Source organism: Canis lupus, chromosome 10, assembly GCF_011100685.1.
Source record: "Canis lupus familiaris isolate Mischka breed German Shepherd chromosome 10, alternate assembly UU_Cfam_GSD_1.0, whole genome shotgun sequence".
Taxonomy (NCBI): Eukaryota; Metazoa; Chordata; class Mammalia; order Carnivora; family Canidae; genus Canis; species Canis lupus.
Genome location: NC_049231.1, coordinates 7,083,227 through 7,110,470, shown reverse-complemented (window position 1 = coordinate 7,110,470; position 27,244 = coordinate 7,083,227). Strand labels below are relative to the sequence as shown.

Here is a 27,244-nt window from a genome sequence, read left to right as displayed (position 1 = left end):
TTCTCAGTAAGTGTTAGCACTTTTTCTTTGCTGTAACACTTCCCCCGAAAATTTGAATTCTAGGTCACTGAGAATGGTATCAGGTCACTTATGAATTTTAATTTCCACACTGCAGGTATACCTTAGGTGGCATAATTTTAATAATGAAGCTTTTTAATGTATGCAAATATTAGCAATTTTTTTCTTCTTCTAATTTAACTCCTCAAAATGAAGATGCTGTACATCCATTTATTTTTCCAAATGCCCAAGCAATAAAAAAGTGAAGGCCTAGCATTTAACTGCCTTGAAGAGAGACTAAGTTGTGGAGGTGGGAAGCAAACAGCCCATAAGAAGAAAGTGAGTAATGTCCGCCATAGATGCACCTTGAATCTACGAATGCTGGTATGATACGTGTCTAAAGCAGCCTATCTTTGAGTCTAGGCTGGAGAAGGCTGGCCACTTAATCTGAAAGAGCTTTTGCTGCTAAATCAAGATCCAGGCAACAAATCACACCTACTTTAAATCATCTGTTCTTTCAAGCATTATGGACACACAGGGTAACATCAAGTACAGTTACAGTCACCCCTCCTGTACCATGGCACAATGATACCACTTTAAGTGCTATAAATAGCCTTCAACCAGATGGGATGGCTGGGCTCAAGCTGTGATCTCATTTTTTTAAAAAACAAAAGTTTAAAAATAATTAATTCTTCATTTCCATCATTCGCTTGGCAAATATTTATTGCCTTGGTACTATGTGCCAGGCACTACAAAGACAGAGCCTAAAGGTTGGAAGTCTCTTAGAGGCCTTCACACATTTTACAAGTTTCACATCCCAAAAAAGTGGCTCTCAAGAACCAAGCTGCAAAGCAACCAAACCCCCAAGAGGACGATCCCTCTGTGAGTTCCCCAAACTGCTCCCTACTCAGTCCTCAGTAACAGGTGCCACAGACCCAGAGAATAAAGTCAAGGAAGCCACTATTCACTTAAGCAGCAAAGTTCATTAGAGTATTTTTTTTTTTTTTTGCTCAGTCCTATACTCTTTAGTTATCAATGATTACAAATATATATTTTTTGAAATCGTAAAATAAATCAGCTATTGGCATTTTTAAAAGTTCCGATGCTTCTCCAGAAAATCATGCCCAAAATTAGAAGATCTAGTAAAATACGTAGTCAGGGAACACATGAAAAATTAATAGAGAATTTGTTTGTGACCCACTTACCTCCTGATCACATGTAGCACTAGGTTGGGGTGGGGAATGCCTAATAGAAGCCCTGCTCAACCTCAAAAACTCAACTTAAAAGACAGATGATACCCACTTTCTCTGAGGCTTAATCAGAAGACTATAATAAACTGAGGCACCTCTGAGGAAGTAAAATTAGCACGGTAACAAAAATCTGAAGACAAAGGAGCTCACTGTTTTTTTTGTCACATATCAAATTGTGTGAGTGTCTTACAGGGTTAGAGTGTTCAAGTTACCAATTAATTAGTTTGGTTGCTTCAGAGCCTATGGTACAAAACTAGAGTCTTTTCTTGTGACTTTCCCTGAAATTAACTTCTGACAGCCATCTTGTGTACTTCTTATATAAAACTAAGAAACTCAAAGGAGACTGTTATCAAAGTGTCTTACTTAGTCTAATAAGGGAGGAAATTATCTTGATTATATTATGCAATGAATTTAAAAATGGGCATTTGGAGGTACATAATTTTGATTAGAGAGACAGAATGAGGCTAGCTATTAAATACCATCATAATTACGTACCCGAGAAGCTATAATCTCAAATTTTTCTCTCTTTTATGTGAAATCACGAGAAATTTCTTTGATATGACTGGTAAAAAATATTGAGAACTACTTCCTTATCCCCATACCCAAAAAGTGGCACAGCGTGATCCCATTTTAGGAAAATTATATAGGCATAGATAAAAGACTAATAAGGTACTACAGAGTATTAACAGTGTTACTTCTGAGTGATAGAATTAACATTTTTAGTTTATGGACTGGCCAACATAAGGATTTCACACTTAAGTAGGCGAGTCCTCATGAATTATAGTAGCAAACAGTACAGATATCCCGCAGCAGATACCATCAAACGTTCTATTAATTATCTGGTTACCCTGGTTATTGGCTTTTTTTTTTCCCATCATGGTAAGTGTACTCTCTAATCCTCATCCCCTATTTCACGCATTCCCCCAGCCACCTCCCCAATGGTAACAACAATCAGTTTGTTCTCTATAGTTAAGAGTTTTGATTTTTTTACTTTGCTCATTTGTTTATTAAATTTTATATACAGGTGACAGCATATGGAATTTGTCTTTATCTGACTTATTTCACTCGGCATTATATTCTCTAGCTCTATCCATGTCATTGCAAATGGCAAATTTTCATTCTTTTTATGGCTGAATAATATTCCTTTGTGTATGTATATATATATACCACATCTTCTTCATCCATTTTTCTATCCATGGAGACTTGGGCTGCTTCCATAGTCTGACTATTGTAAATAATACTGCTGTAAACACAGGGGTGGTATTCCTTTGAATTAGTGTTTTTGTATTTTGGGAGTAAATGCCCAGAAATGCAATTACTGAATCGTAGGGTAGTTCTATGTTCAATTTTTTGAGGAACCTCCATACTGTTTTCCAGGGTGGCTGCATTCCCCTCAACAGTGCGAGAGGGTTCCTTTTACTCCACATCTTTCCCAATACTAGTTATTTCTTGCATTTTTTATTTTAGCCAATCTGACACATCTGAGGTGGTATCTCGTGATTTTGATTTGCATTTCCCTGATGATGGGTGATGCTGATGTCTTTTCATGTGTCTGTTGACCATCTGTATGTGTTCTTTGGAAAAATATCTGTTCAGGATGCCTGGGTGGCTCAGTGGTTGAGCATCCGCCTTTGGCTCAGGGCATGATCCCAGTCTGGGGATTGAGTCCTACATGGGACTCCCTGCGAGGAGCCTGCTTCTCTCTCTAGGTCTCTGCTTCTCTCTGTGTCTCTCAGGAATAAATAAATAAAATCTTTTTTAAAGAATGTTCATGTCTTCTGCCCATTTTTTAATTGGATTATTTGTTTTTTAGGTTTTGAGTTGTATCAATTCTTTATATATTTAGGATACTAACCCTTTATCAGATACCTCATCTGCAAATATCTCTTCCCATTCAGTAGGTTGTCTTTTGGTTTTGTTAACTGTTTCCTTTACTGTGCAGAAACTTCATTTTAATTTAGCCCTAAGAGTTTATTTTTGCTTTTATTTCCCTTGCCTTAGGAGACACATCTAGAAAAATGTTGCTACAGCCAGTGTCAGAGAAATTACTGCCTATTCTCTCTTCAAGGATCTTTATGGTTTCAGGTGTCACATTTAGCTCTTTAATCCATTTTGAGTTTATTTTTGTGTATGGTGTAAGAAAGTGGCTTTGTTTCATTCTTTTTGCATGTGATTTTCCAGTCTTCCCAAAATCATTTGTTGAAGAGATTTTTCCCCATTGTATATTCATTCCTCCTTTGTCAAAGATGATCTGGCCATCTTATTGTGGGCTTATTTCTGGGTTTTCTATTTTATCTGCTTTCTAAACAGGAACTCACTGCAGTCCCACAACCCAAAGCAAAGGTTAACCTCAATGACACAAATGATAGGATTAGATACAGACAGAATAGAGAGGAAGTTCTTGATTATCAAATAAGTCTTCGGTGAAGTATTGATCAAGTAACAAGTCTTAAGGTGTGTGCCCCCTTTTATAAATCAAACAGACCTATGCCTATGGTTGACTGTAAGTTTGTTCATTCACTCATCAAGCATTCACTGAGTTCCAACTCTATAGCAGGCTCTGTACTACTGGAGCTGACTATAAAAAATGACATCGTGTTTTCCCTCAAAGAGCTCACAGTCCATTTGGAGAGACAAGTAAACTGATGTGCACCCTGCCCCGAGTATCACAGAAGCACAGAGATGGGGCGCTTGATGTAACTTGGGGCAACAGCAAACAGTTTGGTGCTGCTGGAATGTGAAGGATAACCCAAGAAGTGTTGAGACCTGATGCCAGAAAAGTAGGCTGGGGTAAAATGATGGAGACCTAGTCTATATTTATAAAGAACTAAGATTTTAATTGTGTAGGTAATGGAGACTATTTGGAAGATTTAACTGATGAAGTTACATGTTGCATAAAGAAAAACTTCATTCCAGGGCATCTGAAATTTTGTATTTGTAATACAAAAATATTTTGTAACCTGTAAATACTATTGAAATGTTTATTATTGGGGTGTCTGGGAGGCTCAGTGGGTTAAGTGTCTGTCTTTAGCTCAGGTCACCATCCCAGGGTTCCTGGGATTGAGTCCCTGTCAGGCTGCCAGCTATGCAGGGAGTCTACTGCTCCCTCTGCCCCTCCCTCCACTTGTTCTCTCTCTCTCAAATAAATAAATAAGTAAAATCTTTTAAAAAATGATATTAAAAAAAGAAATACTTATTATTTTCAGCCACCCTCCTTTATATCTGGCTATTTGTTCTGGAATGATGAACAGAATATTCTCAATTGAGTTAAATTTGTGCCCAGAAATTTCTTAGAGTAGGTTAGGTTATAAATAAATTTCTTAGGTTAGAAATAATTGATTCTTGATTTCATCTACAGCAAACAATGAATGTAAAATTGTGACTGATAAGGACGTCTAAAACAGAATTAGGTTATTTCAAGCAAGTTTGAAAGACTTTACCACAATCAATAAAGCATCTCTCTTAGAAAGACCTATAATATTGATTCAGGTATTGGACAAGGCTTCTTCCTCCCCTTTCACTGATTTACTCGAGAAATGTTCATTATGTAGTTTCTATGTACCAGGCACTGTGCTCAACCCTGAAAATATAATGGTGTACAAAAGAGAGTCTTATGGACCTTCCAGAGTTTACATCCTAAGGAAAGATATTAATAGCTATGCAAATATATGTACTGTGTAAGTGCTAAGAAGGAAAACTTTGAAATTATACCTGTTAAGAACAGGTAACAGGAAAACCTGAGCTAGTTGGCAAGAGAATGGTGCACATGGCTTTTTCAAGGACGTAACAGTTGAGCTAAAATCTAAAGGATCATTATGACATAGGGTGACAGGAGGTAGTATTCTAGGAACAGTCTGTGCAAAGGCCCAGGAAAGGAAAGGGACTGGTGCTTTCCAGGAACTAAGAGATGCCCAGAGAGGGTGGAAAACCTAGAGATGAGACTGCAGATATGAGCAAGGTCTGCTTATCCATGGGTTTTGGTCTTATTAGATTTATGCTAAAAGCAATTTAAGAAAAAAGTCTTTCAAAAGTTTTCAACTGGGGGGTTTCAAATGAGCTGGTTGCAAAGAGGACAGTGGATCGAAAGACCAGAAAAAATTCAGTTAGGAAGGCTACAGCAGCAGTTTGGGGGTGAGAACTGATGCTGGCTGAGACTAGGGGTGGCAGCAGCAGAAATGGGGAGGACTGAACAGATTTCAGAAATATCTCAGACGGTTTTCCATGCTGTGGAGATGGAGTGGTAATGCTGATAAGCCAGACGGAGGTGTCAGAAATGACTCCCAAATTTATGGCTTGTCCAACCAGATGGATGGGCTGCCACTCATGGAGACGGAAGGCGTTCAGGTGTGGGATGACAGCACTTGTCCAGTTTTGCCCATGTTTAATTGGAGGGACTTCTAAGACATCAGGAGATGACTTGGTGAGTAGGTATCTATATGTATATAACATACAGTCTCTACAGTAAAAAAAAAAATCTTTTTATTTTCTCCTCAGGGCTGTCATTCTCCCCATTCTTTCCCATTTCAGTTTCAGTTTTCCCAGTTTCCCATTTCAGTCTACACCCACTGCTATTCACTCGCAAACCAAGAGATCATCCTTAATTCTTCTCTTCCTCACCCCTGCATCCAAACCATCAACAGGTTTCACCAGCCTCACCCCTCAGCATATGCCCTGAACCCAACTTCTCACCACCTTCTCCACCAGCATTTTGGTTGAAGCTAGATTCATCTCTTACTGTAACTTCTGCATGTGTCCAACTCCTCTCTAGGGTCCTGTTCTCCTCACCTCCTAGAGTTTATTCACATAGAAGCCAAAAGGATCTTTTATATTTTTTAAAGATATGATTTATTTATTTAAGAGAGACAGCAAGAGCACAAGCAGGGGAAGAAACAGAGGGAGGGGAGAGGGAGAGAATCTCAGCCAATTCTGCACTGAGCATGGTGCCCGACACAGGGCTGGATCTCGCAACCCTGAGATCACAACCTGAGCAGAAATCAAGAGTTGGATGCTTAACTGACTGAGCCACCCAGGCGCCCCCAAAGGATCTTTTAAAAGCGTCAATGAAGAGACGCCTGCGTGGCTCAGCGATTGAGCATCAGCCTTTGGCTCATGTCGTAATCTAGGGTCCTGGGATCAAGTCCCTATCAGGCTCCTTGCAGGGAACCTACTTCTCCCTCTAACCTGCTTCTCCCTCTACCTATGTCTCTGCATCTCTTTCTGTGTCTTTCATGAATAAGTAAAATCTTAAAAAAAAAAAAAAGCATCAATCTCCCCATCTAAGAGCCCTCCCATTTCTTCCCATAACTCTTACAATAAAACCTAAAACACAGTGTTGACCATGGGCTCCCAGGTCCCAGGAGACCTAGTGCCTGCTTTCCTTCCCTCATCTCATCTCTCCTGGTTCACTTCTCTCTCTTCACAACTATCTCTTCCTGCTCCTTGGCTTGTCTCTACCTCTGAAATGCTGCCTTGGAATGTTCTATTTCCACAGTATTGCATGGCTTGGTCCTTCATTTCGTTCAGGTTTTCCTCAAAAATCATTTTCTCAGAGACTCAATCTCATTAGTTATTGGGGAAACGACAATGAAGACGCCATGTAACATTATCTTATTCCCACTAGACTGGCAAAAATGAAGATGTCTCCTCATCCCAAGTGGATCAACTGGAACTCTTAATTACTTCTAGGTGGGAATATAGACTGGTACCACCCCTTTAGAAAACAATTCGGTATTATCATGTAAATTCCACTTGCAGGAATATCATGGAGAAACTCCCATGTATGTGCCGCAAGACGTGCACAAAAGAATGTTCAGCAGCACTGTTCAAAGAGTAAGAGTCTGGAAACGATCCAAATATCCATCAACGAGGCAACGAATCGATAGGTTTTGCACATTCACCCAACAGACCATAACTCAGCTGTTAAAATGAATGAACTACAGCCACATAGCAACAATGTGGAAAAAGGATACTGTTTTTATAAGACAAAATAGGCAAAATATAACAGTATAGTGCTATGGATATTTCCAGTAAGTGATTAACACTACTTCTATAAAAGGCAAGAGAAAAATTTAACGAAAAATTTAAGAAGTGGTTACTCTAAAGAATAGACAGGTAGATGGGCTGAGACAGAGTAAGGGGGATGAAACAGAACTGAGATTAGGGGGGTAGGTTCCCAGGTATACTGTTAGGCTTCATAACTTACAAACACAGTAGCATGTGTGTTAAATTCAGGTAATATAAATTAAAATACAAAGTAATGGCTAAAACAAGATGAAGGAGTAAGTTGCTCTTTTAGGTAACCTTTTAGTTACTTTCTCCCTAGCTATATAAAATAGTTGCTGCCCCCATTCTCTGGACTTTATTTTTCTTCATGGGACACATGCCTGCTCAAGGCACATATGTATATATACATACATAACACATACATTCATTTTCTTAAGTTTCTCCCACTGGAACATAATCTCTGTAACTGTGGTATCTTTGACATTCTTGTCCACTTCAGTATCACCAAGGCCTAGAAGAGTACCTGACGTATACAATAAATATTTGTGGAATAAATGAATGAATGCATGAACGAATGGCCTAGATAGCACAAGCAAGGCAGTAGAGCACTAAGGATTTAATGCTGGGACTCTGGAATCAGACACCTTTGGGTTCAAATCCAGGCTCTAGTCAGTCTTCTTAGACTGAGTGATTATGAATGAGTTACTTAACTTCACTGTGCCTGAGTATCCTCATCTATAAAACAGGGTAATGGAGTGGTTATGATCACTGAAGAAGGAAATAATTTACTTAATTATAGAGATAGAGGGTTGATGGAGGTGGGTGGGGAATGGGCTAGATGGGTGATGGGAATTAAGGAGGGCACTTGTAGTGATGAGCACTGGGTGTTATGTGTAAGTGATGAATCACTAAATTCTACTCCTGAAACTAATATTACACTATACGTGAACTACCTAGAATTTAAATAAAAACTTGAGACATTACAAAGGAAGGAAAGAAGGAAGGATGAATTAAGCACTTTTCCTGGCACGATATTATTATTACACAATAACATAATTTTCCCCCATGAAAGATGTCTGTCTCAGTGGCTGTAAGCAACTGGAATTCTTCAGGCAGTTTTTCTATGACCAACTTCCTCCATGTCCAATTTTAAAACATGGACCAATTTGGGATCCTATAGTTATTTCTGTAGTCTGGTCAAACTAAAGATGTTCTAGGAAAATCCTGTAACCACCAAACTTCCAGTGAGGACAGAACAATTTAATCTTGCATCTGCCCTAGACACCAACCTAGGAGATCATCCAGATGAACAGAGTAAAAATAGCACCTGCCATCTTTTGAGGGCTTTTCTCTAAGCTAAACAACTTAGACACATTATCTCACTAATTCCTCACAACTAGCTTGGGAAGTCAGTGTATGCAAGAACTCCAGAAGCAGGCTTACTAAACTGTTTCGAACTTTGGGCCTGAGCAGGCTCTGCTCTGGAGATGATATTCAAAAAGTAATTAGCAATTCTTGAGAGTAGGTTTGCACTACCAGTTGTAACACGCTCTTTTAAAACAAAACAAAAACAAAAAAGCAAGGGCTGCCTGTGTGGCTCAGTTGGTCGAGCAACTAACTCTTCACTTTAGTTCAGGTCATGATCTCAGGGTTGCAAGACTGAGCCCCGCAGTGGGCTCCACGCTGAGCATGGAGCCTGCCTGAGATATCTTTCTCTGTCTTCCTCTGCCCCTCCACCTCTCCTCCTTCCTTCTCTAAAAAATAAATAAATTAAATAAATAAATAAATAATTTTTAAAACCCCACAAAAAGCAAAATCCGTGTTTCACATGTTAAATACCTTATTATATAGTTGAAAAAAAAAAAAAAAAGAAAGAAAGAAAGAAAATGAAACCCGGGGCCTTTATTGGTGTGGAACCCATGTGGTCCCTTCTAAAAATTTCTATAGCAACACCTCTACCCAAAAGGATCAAACTCTGCAGTGCTGCTGGCTCACGGTGTTCCCAGCACACCCACCATAAAGAAGAAACTTTCACTGGATTAATCCATGTTTTCCATCTGAGCTATAGCCAAGGACCCAGGGCACCCCTCCCTGCAGAGGGACCGCAGCCTCTTGGAGACCTCTCAGTGCTTCTGAGAGATCTGTTCCAGCTCTGTTCAGGCCACGGATCCAGAGGACACTCCAGGTACTCCAATGACTTGGAAGATTCCCAGATTAATAATAATACTGACTCATAACAATGATCCTTTCTACAGTTCTTACTATACATTAGGCAGTATTTGAGTGTTTTACACATATTTGCTCATGTAATCTGCATAACTACTCCATGGGGTAGATAGAAGGCTTGCAATTTGACTAAATCCTGTAAGTGAGATTCATGAAAGTTGACATGTGATAACTATATGCAAACTGACCTTGCAGAACAAGGTTAAGATCAGGGCAGAAATCCCCAAAGGTCCTCTAGTAATAAAGTCAGCAGCTCCCAGTGGTCCAGCCTCTTGAGTTTGACCAAGTAGGATACCGCCTTTCCCAATAGAAAATGCTATTTCTCCAGAATTAATAAATAAAAGGAACACGTAGGAGTCCTTAACTGCGGTCACATCCCACGCCCTGACTACTTCCCCTCGAGCTTCCTGGCCTGGGTGCAATTCCCAGACCTACCTTATATCCCACCACATAACCTCACCCAGGGCACCTTATCCTCCCCTTCTGGGCTTTCAAGACACGCCAAAGCTTCCTCTTGGAATTGCGTCCTGATTCCAATGTCTCCCCATCATCTCCCTCTAGTCTCTGTACGTTTATAACGTCCTGTGCATGCTTCCTATCCCATGCAATTACTGGTTTCATTTTTTATTTAGTCCCTCTCCTCTTTAAACTTTTAGCATCTGGAGGCCCCAGGCGACATTTGCTTTCCCAGTGTCTGATAAAGAGCTGGCTGGGCTGCTGCAGACAAGCAATGATGTTAACTGGCTGAGTGAACTAAGGAAACCATTGCTCCCGGTGCACAACACATCGTTTCTCACCATCCACCTCGACAATGCCCTTGCAGAGCCAGTGGGATGGAAGGATTGGAAAAGGGTGGGGTCCCTAAACCAGCCGGAGCTGCCTGCTTAGTAATGAAGAACTTACAAGAGAACCCTTTCTGGGAGCTTTGCTTCCAGCCCCTAGAATTCAAACTTGCATCCTTTTCACTGAAACAATAACCATCACTACCACCTATGACCAAGGCTTCCATTGAATCCCCAGGCCTTCTCACTTCATTAATATCCAAGTTTCTGAATAGCTTTTGAAGTGCAGTGAAAGGCTGCGCACAATGTTTTAAGCAGAGTGTCTGTTCTGAGAGTTACTTTTTCTCTTCTGAGTAAATCACATTTAGTTTTCCTTTATCCTTCTAATAAATGCTGTTTAAAAGGCTGGAGGCATTGAAGGTGAAGCGAAAAAGCTACATCTAGAAGCTGTTAATCAATACGGAATTTCTCTGGGCGCCTGTGTGACCTCAGCGTTTTTCACATTTCCATGGGTCTCCTTGGAGACGGTTGCTATGATCACTCAGTGTCCCTGGCTAAAAATCTTCAAAATGTGGACCGCTGCTTTTATTCTCTCATCTCCTCTTTATTAGTGGTTTTGTCCTCACCCAGAGTTTATTCCTCTATGAATGCAATCTGCTTGAAGTTTTTTTTTTTTTTTTTTTTTTTATCCTAGTATTCCAGAGTATCCCTGGTTCTTTTGGTTCCCCTAGAAATGCTTTTATTTGGATTATAACATTTGGCAGCTCGCTTGGAATATCATTTATACTTTTATGCTTCCTGATTGCCTGGAAGTAAATTATTCAGAGGACAGTCCACCCTGCCCACCTCCTCTTTTTTCAAAAATACTAATTTGCCCTGGAAGAAACTAAGCAATGACAATGAAAACACTCGATCTGTTGATTCTTATTATGTTGCTTATTTAACAAGCCTGGCTTGAAATATTTGAAGATTAATTTTACAACATATGTATCTTTGACCAAAGTTAATGGAAGTATACTTTTATTCGGTTCTGCATGCATTAGTCCCATTTCAAATACCTCACTTATTTCCTGATGGCTATTTCTTACAAATAGGTGAGAAGAAAAAGAACTCAAAGAGCCGAATACACTATAACAAAACCTAAGTCCTGACTGCTCAGTAAATGGGGAAAGCTAAAATGCAGTATCTGAAAACAATCTTAGCACTCTCCAAGCAAGGTCAGCTACGTTATTGAAATCTAGAATTCAAATGTAAATTACAAGAGGATCATTCAAAGGGTTTCCAAAATCCTAACTAGGTAAATCTGCAGGATAGAAAACACTAGAAGAAAAATATATGGTAAATGGATCATAGACAGACGCAGGGCTTCCTGTAGCTACCATTATTTTCGAAAAGAGGAACAACTCAGAGACAAAAACTAAAGCTCAAGTCTTCAAAGGAGGGAATGCCAGTGCAGCAGGGTTACAATCTCGTGAACCAGTGGCAGCAGGATACAAAGGCATTTTATCAGTACAGGTAATAAATAAAAGAATGCAAATGCTTTGCTCATATGAAAAAAACTGTGCTACCTCTAGTTAGCCTAGTGATTTTTACAGTGAAACTGTCCTACCTATAGTTAGCCTAGTGATTTTTACAGTGAAAAATTTAATATAAATTTTTAATTTATATTAAAATGCAGGTTTTATAAAGAGTTAAGAATTAGAAATTAATTCTTCTGGGCCCGTTTTAAACATTTCATTAGCATAGAGGGTTAAATCATAAGCAATCTATGGATTGCTCCCTGTGGGTTAGGGAGGTCACTAACAAGAAGAAATAAATAGCTGGAATTCACTCACCTGTTCACTCAATCAACATCAATTACCGAACATTCACAGTTTGTCCCAAGGACTATGGTTGGCACTTGGGATTAAGAATATAGTGGAAAAGACGGAACCATAAAAGTGTAACAACTGAGGCACAAAACAGTATAATTCAGTCTTTAAAAAGGGACAAGTATCTGCTGTGAAAAACTGTTTTATGAGAGTTCTAGTTTCTCAGTTCTGGATGTGAAATTCATTACTGTTGACACCAAAATATTGTCCATACAAGGTCAACTTTGCTCTGAAGGTGCTTCCAGTCCCGCAGAGAGGATAGATAAGAAAAAATGACAACTAGTACTTCTCAAATTATCATGGTGAAGGGCCCGTTTCTTTGAATCTTTCACAGTCTGATACTTAAAAAAAAAAGAAACCTAGAAAAATGAAATAAAAGTTCTAAATGCTTATCTTCAATTTCTGTAACAAGAAGAGTAACACAGCTCAGTCCATGGACAAGCACTGTAAGAAGGTATTACGTGCTAAAATAAAAGTATGTAAAGCTGGTGTCACATGGAAGGAAGTAATCAGTTTATGAGGAGAGGCAGAGAGTTAATCTTAAAAAAAAAGCTTTATGGAAGATGTGATCTTTGAACTGTCTTTAAAAAAAAAAAAAAAAATGGAGGATTCCCCAGAAAAATACAGTGAGGAGCATTCCAGGCAGAAGGAGTAACACACAGAGGCAGGAAAAGCAAGAATTTCTATAGAATTGAGTCATGAGGGAAAGGGCAGGCCAGTCGAGGAGGGGGTTATAAGCTGAATATGAGCTTTATAAGCTGAATGGCCCCCATCTGGTGAAATTTCATAAAGACTGGAAAAAAAAAAAAAGAGCAAGCAGGTGATTCCTTTGCTGGGTATTTAAAATTCTGTTACAAAACAACTCTGGTGACAGTCACAAGGGAATCTAAGCCCTCTGGGTGGGGTTCCTTAAATGCCTACCACCTTATAATTAGGTGACTTCCTCTTTCTTTAGAGTTAACACTGCAGATAATGAACCTTCATCATAGCTTTAAAATGATGGAGAAAAATTTCCATCATGCCACATTCAGATGTGGAGGAGCAAGGTTTATACTCCGTGTCCTGCTTTTGGTTTTGATTTTGACTTTGCCATCTTTCCTCGCAGTCGGTCAAAGCCGCAAAGATCGTGGGCTCTGTGTACACTCCCTCCCACCTGCTCTGTGACCTTGGACATCTACCCTTTCCAGTCTCCTCAGCTCCAAAAGAGGGAGGGTGATGGTCCTACACCCCCCCCCCCAGGTTTATCGTACTGCGAGGATTAAATTAATGCAGGTAAAGCGCTCCAAAGAGTAACTGAAAAATTGTGGGTGATCAGTGTCAAGTGAGTTAATATCACTAAAAATAAAAAAAGAAGTGGATGGATAATATCCCTTTTCTCCCCACTCCAAACCCACAATGTCATTTGTATCAGTATCCAAAAGTAGGACCAAGTGGGCTCCCTAAATTCTAACCTTGTACATCATCCACTGTTTCTTCAACATCACTGTAAACCTAAACACGTATTACAGGTGGAGAAAATAGAGCTAATTATAGGCTTCGGAGTAAAATGACTAAGGCAAATCAATAGAGAGGAGCTTATTTTCCATCCTGATCCTACCTTGGTTATCCCTAAAATTAGAAGCCAGTAGTTTGGGGTTATTGAAAGACACTTCCTCTGAGAGAGGAAACCGGAATGAGACAAGACTGTTTAGGCAGGCTTTATTTAAAACATTTAGCACCTCTTAGAAATGTAAAGTAATCAAGGCGATGCTTAAATATTTTAAAGTCTGAGATGGTTGCCCAGAGTTTGACAACAACTGGGGACTACAGAATAAGCAATGCGGTGCCACTTCACACAGAGGCTTAGCAAGGGGATGGAGTAATTTTGGGTCAGGAATGTAAGAGTTTATCTTAATTTAGCAGCTGTAGAGCCAGCAGCAGCCAAATCGAGTGAAGCCTTTTCAGGGAGATCAGCATAGGGCACAGCCGTCTAGACACAACACCACCACTGCATGGATGGGCACAGGGGCTCCCAGGATCGGCACAAATTCCAGAGATAGAGCCAAGGCTACTTCAGATGTTGCTGGCACATTAGCAGAAATTTGAAGAATTCTGAGGCCTGGGAATTCTGTGGGCCACCTTACGGATGCTAAAGGCACTTCACACATGCTTTTAGGAGGCTTTCAGTATCCTGGGTTATATTAAGCTTTTTATTTTCCTTACACTTCAAATTTATTGGCAAGTGTATTGTTTCTGAACCCTATTCCTTTTTCCTTTGTTCTCCAGACACTTCCACATCTTCACCCTGAAGCTGTCAGGACAATGGAAGAGTCTTGAACCACAGGTGTGGTCTTTTAAGACCAGGGTAGGCTGGACTCTGCTCTCACCTGCCAAAGAGCTGACCTATAGGAAATAAGTTCAAGCACTGTCCCCAGAAGGCAAAAATTATATTGGTTTTACCATCACCTGCAGAGAGAATATAAACGCACAAAAGAAAATGTTATGACGTCTAGAACCGTGATCAACAACCTCCCACCGCATATCTGCTTTCGTTATATTTTTAACCTCCTAATTCTGCTTTGTTACCATGTCTCATAGATATTACTAAAACATTACTGTAAGGCCCCATGTATTTTTTTTTCCTTAACCATGTGCCATGACCTCAATGTGTTTCAAAAGACTCAGTATTATTGTACGTGGAGAGAGAGGCATTTCAATGCTTACACAATCAAAATGGGGTCAAAGATGGTAGGGAAGGAATCAGGCTATGCTGTGTCAGTCTGGAATGATAAATTTAATAATCAAGTAGAGTTCGAAGGATAGGCAACTGGGGTGCTTGGGTGGCTCAACTGGTTAAGCATCTGACTCTTGATTTCAGTTCAGGTCATGATCTCAAGGTCCTAAAATAGAGCCCCACTGGGGCTACCAGCTTCGGGAAAGCCTGCTTATCTTCCTCACCCCAACCCCTCCCCTTACATGCATGCACTCCCCTTTCCAAATAAATAAATCTTAAAAAAAAAAGAAAAAAGATAGGGCAGCCCCAGTGGCCCAACGGTTTAGTGCTGCCTTCAGCCTGGGGTATGATCCTGGAGACCCGGGATCGAGTCCCACATCAGGCTCCCTGCATGGAGCCTGCTTCTGTCTCTGCTTCTCTGCCTCTCTCTCTCTTTCTCTATTTCTCTCTGTCATGAACAAATAAATAAAATATTTTTTTTAAAAAAAGATAGTCAACTAAAGAAAATAAAACAGTGGTTTACATGCCAGTGACCTTGAGGTGGGAATAAACCCAGAACAGAAGGCATAGACCTATTTAGTTAAAATGAATAGGTTGCCAGAGATTGAGGAAAACAATTTCCTGTTAATAATATCTGACACTATAGAACACCTGCTAAGCAGCAATAATCTTGCCAAAATTACAACTCTCAAGTCTTCAGTTACATTTTGAACTTAACCCTGTTCAATCAGCAAGCATTTATAAACATCTATTAATTACATAACACTGCTTGACTTCCTATAGTAAATAAAAGATAAATAGAGATGCCAACCCTTCTCCACAGAAATTTGTACTCTGATGGTTAGTTTCGTGTCAACTTGGATAGGATATAGTACCCAATAAGCAAACACTAATCTAGATGTTGCTGTAAAGATATTCTGTAGGTATTTAAAACATCTACAAACAGCTGACACTAAGTAAAGGAGAGTAGCCTCCATAATGTGTGTGGGTCTCAATGATTTGAAAAGCCATAAGGGCATCTAAGGTTTCCCAGAGATAAAAAGGACTTCTGCCTCAAGGCTGCAGCATCAATTCCTGCCTGAGTTTCTAGGCTGCTGGCCTCCCCTACGGATTCTGAACTTGCTGAAATCCATACCACTTAATCTGTTTCTCTGGAGAACCTTGATGGATATACACTCTTATTAGCAATTATAATCAAACAGGATGAATTGCTATAAAGATGCCTTATAAAGGTATGTTCAAGAGTGTACACTCAAAGAATTCCGGTATAGTAGTATGATTTCTATAATGGAACCAAGTACAAAAGACAGTAGGAACATAGGAGTGCCTATATTTGCCTGGGGCAGTCATGGATGGTGACAAAAGACCTGTGATTTGAAAGGATACAAAGATTTGTTGAAAAGAGATGCTAGAATGCAGAGTCTACGTACAGAAACATAAAGTAAAGAGAATGGAGGTCAAAGGATGAAGCAAATGATATGATAGGAGATAAATTAGGTTGCACACAAGAGGCCATGTTTGCATGTAAGAAAGATCATGGAAGACAAGGCTTAAAGCCTATTAGGCCCTAATGAATTTCATAGCTGTTCAATGGTTGATTTTATAAATGCATAAATGATGCTATTGGATTATACTAAATTGTTACTGTGAAGATATATATTTTTTATTTTATTTATTTATTTATTTATTTATGATAGAGAGAGAGAGAGAGAGGCAGAGACACAGGCAGAGGGAGAAGCAGGCTCTATGCAGGGAGCCTGACGTGGGATTTGATCCCGGGTCTCCAGGATCGCGCCCTGGGCCAAAGGCAGGCGCTAAACCGCTGCGCCACCCAGGGATCCCTGTGAAGATATATTTAAAATGAGAAGGAGAACAAGTTCAGAAATGTGATACGATATAAGATCAGTACGTGAGAATCCGTTCTATTTCTATATGCTAACAATGAACAATCTGAAAACAAAATTAAGAAAATCCCATGTACAATATTATGCAGCAAAAAGAATCTCTAGGAAAATCTTTAATGAGTGTAACACTTATATGCCAAAAACTACAAAACATTGTTGAAAGCTATTAAAGATCCAAATAAATGGGAGACAGTGCTTGTTCATGGATCTTAAGACTTATGGTCGATTGTTAACATGGGAACATTTTCCAGATTGATCTGAAAATTCAACAAAATCCCTATCAAAATCTCAGCCAGTTTGAATTTTGCAAAAACTGGTAAGTTGGTCTTAAAATTCATATGGAAGCAATGCAGGATATCAGGGGAAAACTAACAAAAAAGAAGAACCTTTAAAAGAAAAAGTTGGAAGCCTTATACTTCAAAACTTACTACAAAGCTACAATAATCAAGACAGTGTGGTTCTGGCATAAGGACATACATAATACATCAATGAAACAGAATTGACAGTCCAAATATACATCCTCACACTGATGGGTGATTTTCAACAGCAAATACAAGACAACTGAATGGGGAATGAATAGTCTCTTCAACAAATGGTGCTAGATAACTGGATAACCATATGTAAAAAAAAAAAAAAGAAAAAAAAGAATCTGGACCTCTACCTCATACCTTACACAAAAATTAACACAATATGGATCATAGGCCTAAATGTAAGAGCTAAAACTATAAAACTCCTGGAAGAAAATATATAATATTTATGAACCCTAGTTTAGGCAATGGTTTCTTGGATATGGAACAAAACCACAGTGACAAAAGAACAAGTAAGGTGAACTTCATAAATATTTAAACCTTTTACGTCTCACAGGACACCATCAAGAAAATGAAAACAATTCACTGGAATGGGAAAAAATATCTGTAAGTCATGTATCTTACAAGGGATCTGTATTTAGGATATATATAAAGAATTCTTACAATTCAACAACAAAGAGAAATAATTCAATCTTAAATTAGGCAAAGAATTAGAATAGACATTTCTCAAAAAAACATATACAAATGTCCATTAAGCACGTAAAATGATGCTCAATACCATTAGCCATCAGAGAGATGCAAATCAAAACTACGATGAGATACCACTTCACAGTCATTAGGATGGCTCAAATCACTAAGTCAGGGGATCCCTGGGTGGCTCAGCGATTTAGCACCTGCCTTTAGCCCAGGGCACCATCCTGGAGTCCCAGAATCAAGTCCCACTTCGGGCTCCTGGCATGGAGCCTGTTTCTCCCTCCTCCTGTGTCTCTGCCTCTCTCTCTCTCTCTCTATCATAAATAAATAAATAAATAAATAAATAAATAAATAAATAAATAAATCTTAAAAAATAATAATAAAATCACTAAGTCAGATAATAGCAAGCATTGATGATGGTGTGAAGAAAATTAGCACCCTCATATATTGCTGGTGGAACATAAAATGGTATGGCCAATGCAAAAAAACAATTTGGTGATTCCTCAAAATGCTAAACACAGAGTAACCACGTGACTCAGCAATTCCACTCCCAAGTATATGCCCAAGAGAATGGAAAATTTATGTCCATAAAAAAATGTGTACACAAATGTTCACAGCAGCATCATTCATAATAGTAAAAGAAAACAACCCAAATATCCATGAACTGATGAACAGATAAACAATATGTGATATTTCCATATAATGGAATGCTATTTGGTCATAAAAAAGGAATGAAGTAGGGTGCCTACCGAGATGGCTCAGTTGGTTAAGCATCTGCCTTTGGCTGGTCATGATCTCAGGGTCCAGGAATCCAGCCCCACGTCAGACTCCCTGCTCAGTAGGGAGTCTGTTTCTCCTTCTCTCTCTGCCCACTCATGATCTCTCTCTCAATAAATAAAATCTTAGAAAAGAAAAAAAAAAAAAAGGAATGAAGTACTGATGCGTGTGATGACACAGATGAACCCTGAAAACACATGCTCAGTGAATGAAGCCAGACACAAAGATCAAAATATTTGTAGGATTCCATCGATAGGAAATGTACAGAGTGGATTAATCCACAGGAACAGATAGTAGCTTAGTGACTGCTTGGGGCTGGGCTGGGGTTAGGGTAGGGCATAAAGGAGAATAAAACTGGGGTGACTGCTAATGAGTAAAGAGTTTCTTTTTAGAGTGTGGAAAATGTTCTGAGTTTATATTGTGGCAATAGTTGTACAACTCTGAGCATACTAAAAACCATTAAACCACTTTAAATGTGTGAATTTCAGGGAATGTGAAGTATATCTCAATAAAGCTGTAAATATAGGGAGATGTGATGTCGTTGGATCATCAAACTGGATTAAGCAGAAAACCTTTTCAAAATAGAGCAGATGTGTGAAAAGGAAGGTGCTACCAGAAAAGGAGAGAAGTACTACAGTTTGGAAGCTTGATGTTGCCTCACAGTGGGTCTCTAGCGAGCACTCTCCATGCTCAACTACTCAGGGAAAAACAGGGGAGCCCAACCCCCCAGGAATCTGATTTTCAATAGTCACCAAGGACTAAAGGCATTTGGAGTTGAGTTACTTGAACGTTAGTGCCTTAGAGACACTGTCCTTGGATTCTTTCGACTTTGTTCAACTCTGTCTCCCATAATTAGAATTCTATATTTTGAATAAATTTCTCCTTCCTTGCTTAGGTTACCCCAAGTCAGTGTCTTCTGAGAAAAGAGGGAAAATAAAGGATTATTTTTGGATATTCAGGGAAGGCAGTTGGATGCTTACAAGTATCATGAGATTTACTGAGACAAAGTACATAAACTAATTTCCCCTGAAGAATTTCTGCTACAGAAGATTCCTTTAGGAATTCACCTAGTGATACTGATGTGTTACTATAACTAACTGTTGTTCTAAATTCACTAGGCAGAGACCAAGGATTCTTTCCAGAGAGGCAGTATTCACTATGCTGTTAACCAATCCAGATAAAAATAAATATAATGTCTCATTTAAAATATTTTATTTATTTATTTAGTCATTCATTCATTCATTCATGAGAGACACACAGAAAGAGACAGAGAGAGAATCAGGGTCCCTGCAGGAAGCCTGATGCGGGACTCGATCTTAGGACCCTGGGATCACGACCTGAGCCAAAGGCAGATGCTCAACCACTGAACCACTCAGGCAGCCCTACATCTAACACTTTTAAAAGGAGGTAAATCCAAGCATGAGGATACGGCTGACAAATCTTATACACCTGAACAATGTTTCTCAAATTTGAATAATGGGTGAACTTTTTAAATACGAGGGAGTCCTGGAAAAATTGAAAAACCTCAACTTGAGAAACCCTAGATCATAATTTTAGCTTTATAATAGTTACCTTTTTAAAAAGATTTTATTTTTAACCAATCTCTACATCCAACGTTGGGCTTGAACTCACAATAGCAAGATCAAGAGTCACGTGCTCTACTGACTGAGTCCGCCAGGCACCCCCATGATGGTTATTAATACCCATTTGATTATGAAAGCAAAAGTCAGTGTGATTGGTAACAATTCAATGTCCATCAACAGGAGAATGGATAAACAAAATGTGAGATCCATACAGTGGAATCCTGATCAGCAGTGAAATGAAATGAACTATTGACCCGCTACAACCTGATAAACATCAAAAACATGCTAAAAGACAACAGAAAATATCACAGATTGTCAGATTCTATTTCTGTGAAATGTCCAGGAAAGGCAACTTCATACACACAGACAGCAGATGGGTGGGTGCCCAGGACAGCAAGCTAGATCAGGGGTTAATAACATAAAAACAGGAGGGATTCATTTTTGGGGTAACGGGCATGTCTTCAATCTAGACTCAAACTCCAAGTTAGCCTGAGAATAGCCAAACAACAAACCCGAGACTGCAGTGATGGCTGCACGACTCTATAAATTTACTGAAATCACTGAAATGTATACTTACAACAGGTGAATTATATGGTATGTAGATTACAGCTGAATTAAGCTTTTGGGGGAGAAAAATAAATGCGAGGCAACAATAGGTCAAGAGGTCATAATCCAAAATATATTCCCTGTGAGATCACAGAGAAGACTTTTAAAGTACTTAAATAAAAACTTCTAGAGAATTCAGGGACCTCTGAGAATGCCTTCAAACATCTCTATATAGTTCAGAAAAATTGCCCCAAGGGTGTAAGATAGTCTCAACAAACTTTTCTGGGGACCTAAATATATTTTCCCTCCTGTATGGATGCAAAAAGATGAAACAACAAATCAGCAAGGTTTCATACTCATTTTAATGACAATCTTTCTAGAGTGCCTTAAACAAAGTCCTGTGCCTTTACCGTTATATTTCATTTATTCTCACATGCATTTATTTTTAAAATCAAGACTGTAAGGGTGCCTGGGTGGCTCAGTCGGCTAAGCACCCAACCTTTGGTCTTAGCTCAGGTCTTGATCTCGGGGTTGTGATTTCAAGGCCCACACTGGACCCCACACTGGGCCCACGTGGAGACTACTTAAAAAATAAACAATTACATAAACCAAAAAACCCCTCAAAACTGTAAAAATACATGTTTTTAAAAATAACGTACAGTTTACACCTTTGTAATTTTTTTTTCCTTCTTTTAACATATCAACTTCAGGAACTCCCCTCTCATGCTGATAGCATGACCTGAGTCGAAATCCGAGCCACTTAACTGGCTGAGCCACCCTTGCACCCCTCACCCTTTGCTTATTATAAACACCAAAACCTATTTTCCCAGTTTGTTTTTTTCCTTGTTTTATTTCCGTTTCTTTTTTTCTGTGTTGTAGAAACTACTAATTGTAACACCGTTGGATCTCTTCGTGTTCTTTCTAGGTTGTTTATCTTCAGTTTCAAGGCTAGAGGTTATCATTCGTCCATGGGTCCGATTATAATCTTTTAAAACACAATGCACTGAGCCCACTATCTTGAGGACTCAGGCTCATCTCCAAAAACACACTAAATGTGGCATTTTGCTGTGTTACAGGCCAAGAGAGCAAGAGAGCTTTGCTGGGGTATGTGGGAGTGTGTGTCACCCACTAAATGGCCCTCGGCTACCCAGGCTCAAACCCTTCCTCTGTTGTCATCCTGTCTGCTGTTACTTCTCCTTCTGTCTGCAGGCCTGTTGATAGCTAGCACCCGTTGCTGGTTTCCGATGCATGGATTCCATTGTTCTATGTTTGGAAGCAGACTTCTTAAACTTGCTGGTTTAGCGTTGCATATAAATCAAAGCTGGGGTGTGGGTTTTGAGTAGACTTTTTAACCTCCCCAGTATGTCAACTGCATGAGCTCTGGTACATTCACTTGGGTTTTTCTTACCAAGTGACCGAGACAGTTGGACCACCCCATACATACTCCTATGCATTTATTTTTAAAAACAAGACTGTGCTGTGTCCCCTCTGCTCAGCTCTGACCGACTCAGCTCTCGAGGAACTCAAAAATAATGACAGCTTAGTTGTCAGTTAACTTGGACACTTAACCTCCGCCTCTGCTCAGATTTTGACAAATGACAACATTTTCTTTTGTAATTGCACATAGCGTGGTTCAGAATTCTTTTTTCTGACGACCCTTTAGTAAGGAACTAATAAAAGACAGATGGGGTGCCTGGGTGGCTCAGTCCATTGAGAGGCCAGCTCTCGATTTCAGCTCAGGTCGTGATCGCACAGGGTGTGGGATCGAGCCCCATGGGGGGCTCCCCTGCTCAGGGGGAGTCTGCTTGAGATGCTCTCCCTCTCCTTCTGGCCCCCCTCCCAGTCATACACACATGCCTGCTGTCTCTCTTCCAAATCATAAACCTTAAAAAACAAAAACAAAACAATACAGAATTATCACTTAAGGTAAAACCCAGAACCACAGCCAAAAAACAAAAACAAAACTAACAATACAGAATTATCACTTAAGGTAAAACCCAGAACCAAAGCCAAAAGCAGAATCACAGTCATTTCTTGATTAGGAACTGTGGCTATTTTCTAATTTTTTTTTTTAATTTTTATTTATTTATGATAGTCACAGAGAGAGAGAGAGAGGCAGAGACATAGGCAGAGGGAGAAGCAGGCTCCATGCACCGGGAGCCTGATGTGGGATTCGATCCCGGGTCTCCAGGATCGCGCCCTGGGCCAAAGGCAGGCGCCAAACCACTGCGCCACCCAGGGATCCCCTATTTTCTAATTTTTATAATCTAGTTAATTACATTTAAAATACATAATGTGCCACATAAATTTCCCTGGAAGGATATAAAAGAAATTGGTGCCACTATTTCCTTTGTGTGGAAGGTCACAGGCAGCAGGAGGGAAATGGGGAACTTTCCACCCTAAATACCTTCTGGATATTGAACATGTGACTGTATTACTTTGACAAAAATAAGTGAAATCCTTTTAAAAACTGTATAAGAGAAGCAGAACTTACCAGGGTATATTAGAAGCCAACTGATCAGGAAAGGGCCATGCATGGCCCACTGTGAGCCAAGGAAAACAAACTCTTCTTCTTAAATCTTTGCGCTTTATCCTCAACACTTCTGTCTATGGTCTCTAAAACACTGCTTTGGTTCCTGCCATCATGTCCACATTCCAACCAACAGAAAAAGAGCACAGCCCTTCTAAGGACACTACAAAGAAGTTGCACATATAATTTCTGTTCACATCACGGTGGTCTGAACTTAGTCACATGGCTACAGGTTACTACAGGGGAACATAGGAAATGGTCTTTAGAAGGCAAGTGTCCAGCTAAAACTTGGGAAGTTTCATCGCTAAAGGAGAAAGGTGGTGGTATACAAATAATCGTGGCAATGCCAGCCACAAATAATACAAAATTTAGGGTAAGAGTTATCTCTGGTGGGAGACAACTGGACACATTCCAGGGGCTTCCAGTACGTAATAACATTTATTTCTCAAGCCAGGTGATTACAGCATGGGGTTTAATTTTTCATTGTTATTCCCTTAAGAGTGTATGTATGTATAATATTCAGAGTATATTTCACAATTTAAAAACATATCAGAGGGATCCCTGGGTGGCTCAGCCGTTTAGCGCCTGCCTTTGGCCCAGGGCGTGATCCTGGAGTCCCAGGATCGATTCCCGCATCAGGCTCCCTGCCTTGAGCCTGCTTCTCCTCCCTCTGCCTGTGCCTCTGCCTCTCTCTGTGTCTCTCATGAATGAATAATAAAATCTTAAAAATAAATAAATAAATAATAAAATAAAATAAAATCATATCAGAATTGTTTAAGCTGGGTATGGCTAGGTACCTGGGGATTTTTTTTATACTAGTCCCTCCACTTTGAGTATGCTTGCAAACTTCTAGAACAGAAATTTTACACACACACACTTAATAAATATCCTTTCATCTTAATACCCTCTCAGACACATAATACTTATTAAAACCCTAGTAAAAATAATGTCCTAAACGTTACAAACATACATACGTGCATAGGCCATATGGACACAAGAAACAAAAGGACGATTCTTCCCTTAAAAATGCTTACAGTCTAATTGGGAGATCAAGATGCAAATTAGACAGTATATGATGAAGTGAACAAAAGAGAAATACAACCAGAATTCAGATAAAGGAGAGGTCAGTTTGGTTTAGGAAAAATGAGGTTGCTAAGATCCTTGGAAATGAGCAAATGTGACGAAAATAGTAAGTAGGTAATAAAATAATAAACACGCACACTAATTTTAAGCAAATAGATTTGTGCAGGCCTCTTTGGGCAGCTGTCATTTTGTTTCAAAGAATAAAGTCACATGCAATCTAGGGAAATGGCAAGAAAATAAACTGCGCTTCTACTTCCACACATTAAAACCCACTCTGAAAAAATAAATAAAAATAAATAAAAATAAATAAAACCCACTCTGTTACTTTATAACCAAGGTTTGTCAATCATTTTAGGGGAGACCTGTGAAAAGGGGGCCTCGATCCCTGGGAAGGTGGAAATAAAGCATGATGAGTACAGGTCTCTGCAGGGCACTAGCTCCTGTTTGGATCTCCAGTCCACCATATGCAAGCTGTGCTATGGCACTACGAGATGCTTGACCATTTTGTGCCTCAGTTTCCTTATCTATAAAATTAGGATAATGATAGTATCTACTCACAAGAGATTCTGTGCGGTTTGTCCTTTCTGGGAACAGAGCCTGGCCCATAGTAAACATTCAATATGTGGTTGAGACTGTTGTTCTCTGCCTTTTCCATGGCTCTTTGAAAATGAGCTCATTGAGGTTCCCCTACAGTTCACCAGGGTGGGGGAGGTTGTTTCAGACAAACTAGAGATCCGAATTTTTGTAAAATGTCCTGATTGTCCAAATACCATGAAGGCCAAACAAGGCAGCTGTGCAGCTAACTCTAGTGAGCCACTAAAGCTCAATTTAAGTGTTTATGGAGAACCATGTTAGGCAGAGGATATTAAAACAAAATGTTGGCAAGTTACGGGGCTCAAATAATTCTAGTTCACAGGCTTAACTTAGAGTTGATTATTCCTCATATGGGTTACATTCCTTGATGATAATCTGATTAATTTTTAATCTCAGGCTCTCCGGTGCCCTCCCATGCTCTAGTCCAGCCTTCTTCCCAAAGCAGGTGGGAATCCAAGCTGTGGTTAGAAAGAGCTCCGAGCAAAGCTCAATCAAGTTGGGGAGGTGGGACTTAAAACATACTGTACACACCAGTATCTGATAAAGTGCTAAACTGTGAATGCCAAATATTGATAGTCCAGGACTATGGGGAGCTCAGAACAACCACGAAAAAAAAAATGGCACGATATGTGGATAAAGTAAAATTCTGCTCTACCTTAAAGCTTAAGTACAAGTTGCATAGTCAGGGAGTGGAAAGGAACAAGCTACAGTGAAGACACAACAACATGGGTGAGCTCAGGGTGGGCCATAATGAGACCAGACAACAAAGCAAGAAGAGTCTTCACTTTGAAGAACTGGAGAAAATAAACTTGCACAGCTACACACAGGCCAGACTATGAATGGGTTTTTTCCTTCAATAATTAACACACCTTTGGAATTATTTGTTCTTCATCTTTCAGTATAGATGAGACAAAAAAAAACCATAGTAGGAAGAGTGCTGAGAGCTCAACACAGGGCTTCAAGTCATGACCCTATGAATGAGTTCTGAGCAGAGATGAAGAGTCGGACACTTAACTGAACGACCCAGGCACCCCTGGAATAGCATTTTTGAAGAATAACAATGAAATTTCTCCAAGAGAAGGGTCTTAATTGTATTCATTTATAAATTCTTAGCACTCCTAGGACAGTAAGTGGCACATAGTAAGTGTTCTAAAAATGTCTGACAAATGTTTGAACAACAGCCACATAGCAGTAGACCAAATGCAGGCCGTGACTGACTCCAACAAAAAAAAGGTGCCTAAGTTTGATTGACAGTTCACATTCCGTAAACACCAAATAGATGTATTTCATTACATCTACAACTTCCTCCTGTTATTTATAAGCCTCCTCCTTTAGGATGATTTTTTTTTAAACATGATTTCTTTTTTAAGCTCAATAACACAAAATTCTAAACAATAATTTCTTCCTTGTAATTGAGCTTATCTTTAATTAGAAAAAACAAAAGGCAAATGGAGATATGAGACATTGTTTAGTTTACAGCTACAGACATAGAGCTATTCTCATCACCATCATCTATTTATTTACCAAACGAGAGAGAATGGTCTACTGGAGGTAATGGGGAGTCCTTTGGTATATCTGGTATATCACCTTAAACCATTATTTATTACCTTTTTTCTCAAGCTGCCTCCAACACCTAAAAAAAAAAACAATAAACAAGCTCTGTTAAGAGCTTCTACAGAGATTCTAGAAAGTCTTGACACTCATACCCCGTTGGCATCGAGTCCAGTGCTTCATGTTTATAATCAGTTATTTCTAAAGTCTGACATATGGGAACAGAGATAGTTTAAAATAGAGACTCTTCAAAGCTACTTAGAGTCTCATGAACATACAAAATACAGAGATTAATAAAAATCATGTGCACACACCAATAAACATAAAACTCGCAATAGTCCTGTTATGTACCAAACCTGGTTCTATTTTTTGAGAAAGTAAACTTGATTCTTGAAGAATTTTTAAAGTATAGCATATTATACTATAGTAATTTTAATGTCATCCCAGTAAGTCAGCTGGATCTAAATAAGATAGCAAAAACCACAGTAAAACTTAACTAATGACATGTGGTCAATAAGAAAAATACGTGGATTCAAGACTCTTCCAACTAAACTGGTCCAATCTGAAGCAAAAAAAGTCAAGCAGGTTTGCCTTCTTAGGCATTATTTTCCAAAAGGTATACCTGAATTCAATCTTACTTATATGTTTTCCTCTTAAAAAAATTTTTTTAAGGAACACCTGGGTGGCCCAGTGGTTGAGCATCTGCCTTTGGCTCAGGTCGTGATCCTGGGGTCTTGGAATCAAGTCCCACATCGGGCTCCCTGCATGGAGCCTGCTTCTCCCTCGTGTCTCTGCCTCTCTCTCTCTCTCTCTCTCTCTCTGTGTGTGTGTGT

At 39.4% G+C, this 27,244-nt stretch overlaps 1 protein-coding gene and 1 long non-coding RNA gene across 4 annotated transcripts in view; one reads left to right on the top strand and one right to left on the bottom strand.

The window, feature by feature from the left end:
• The window catches only part of SRGAP1 (SLIT-ROBO Rho GTPase activating protein 1), a 270,658-nt gene that overhangs the window by 196,084 nt on the left and 47,330 nt on the right, over positions 1-27,244 (bottom strand). The gene's annotated exons all lie outside the window — the stretch shown is intronic.
• Positions 5,132-14,728, top strand: LOC111097583. Of its 2 annotated transcripts, none has more exons than XR_005365329.1 (3): positions 5,132-5,667; positions 13,235-13,401; positions 14,395-14,728. It is a non-coding gene; the product is annotated as an uncharacterized LOC111097583 (long non-coding RNA). The 2 variants fall into 2 exon arrangements; XR_005365328.1 differs by lacking the exon at positions 5,132-5,667 and adding an exon at positions 10,748-11,773.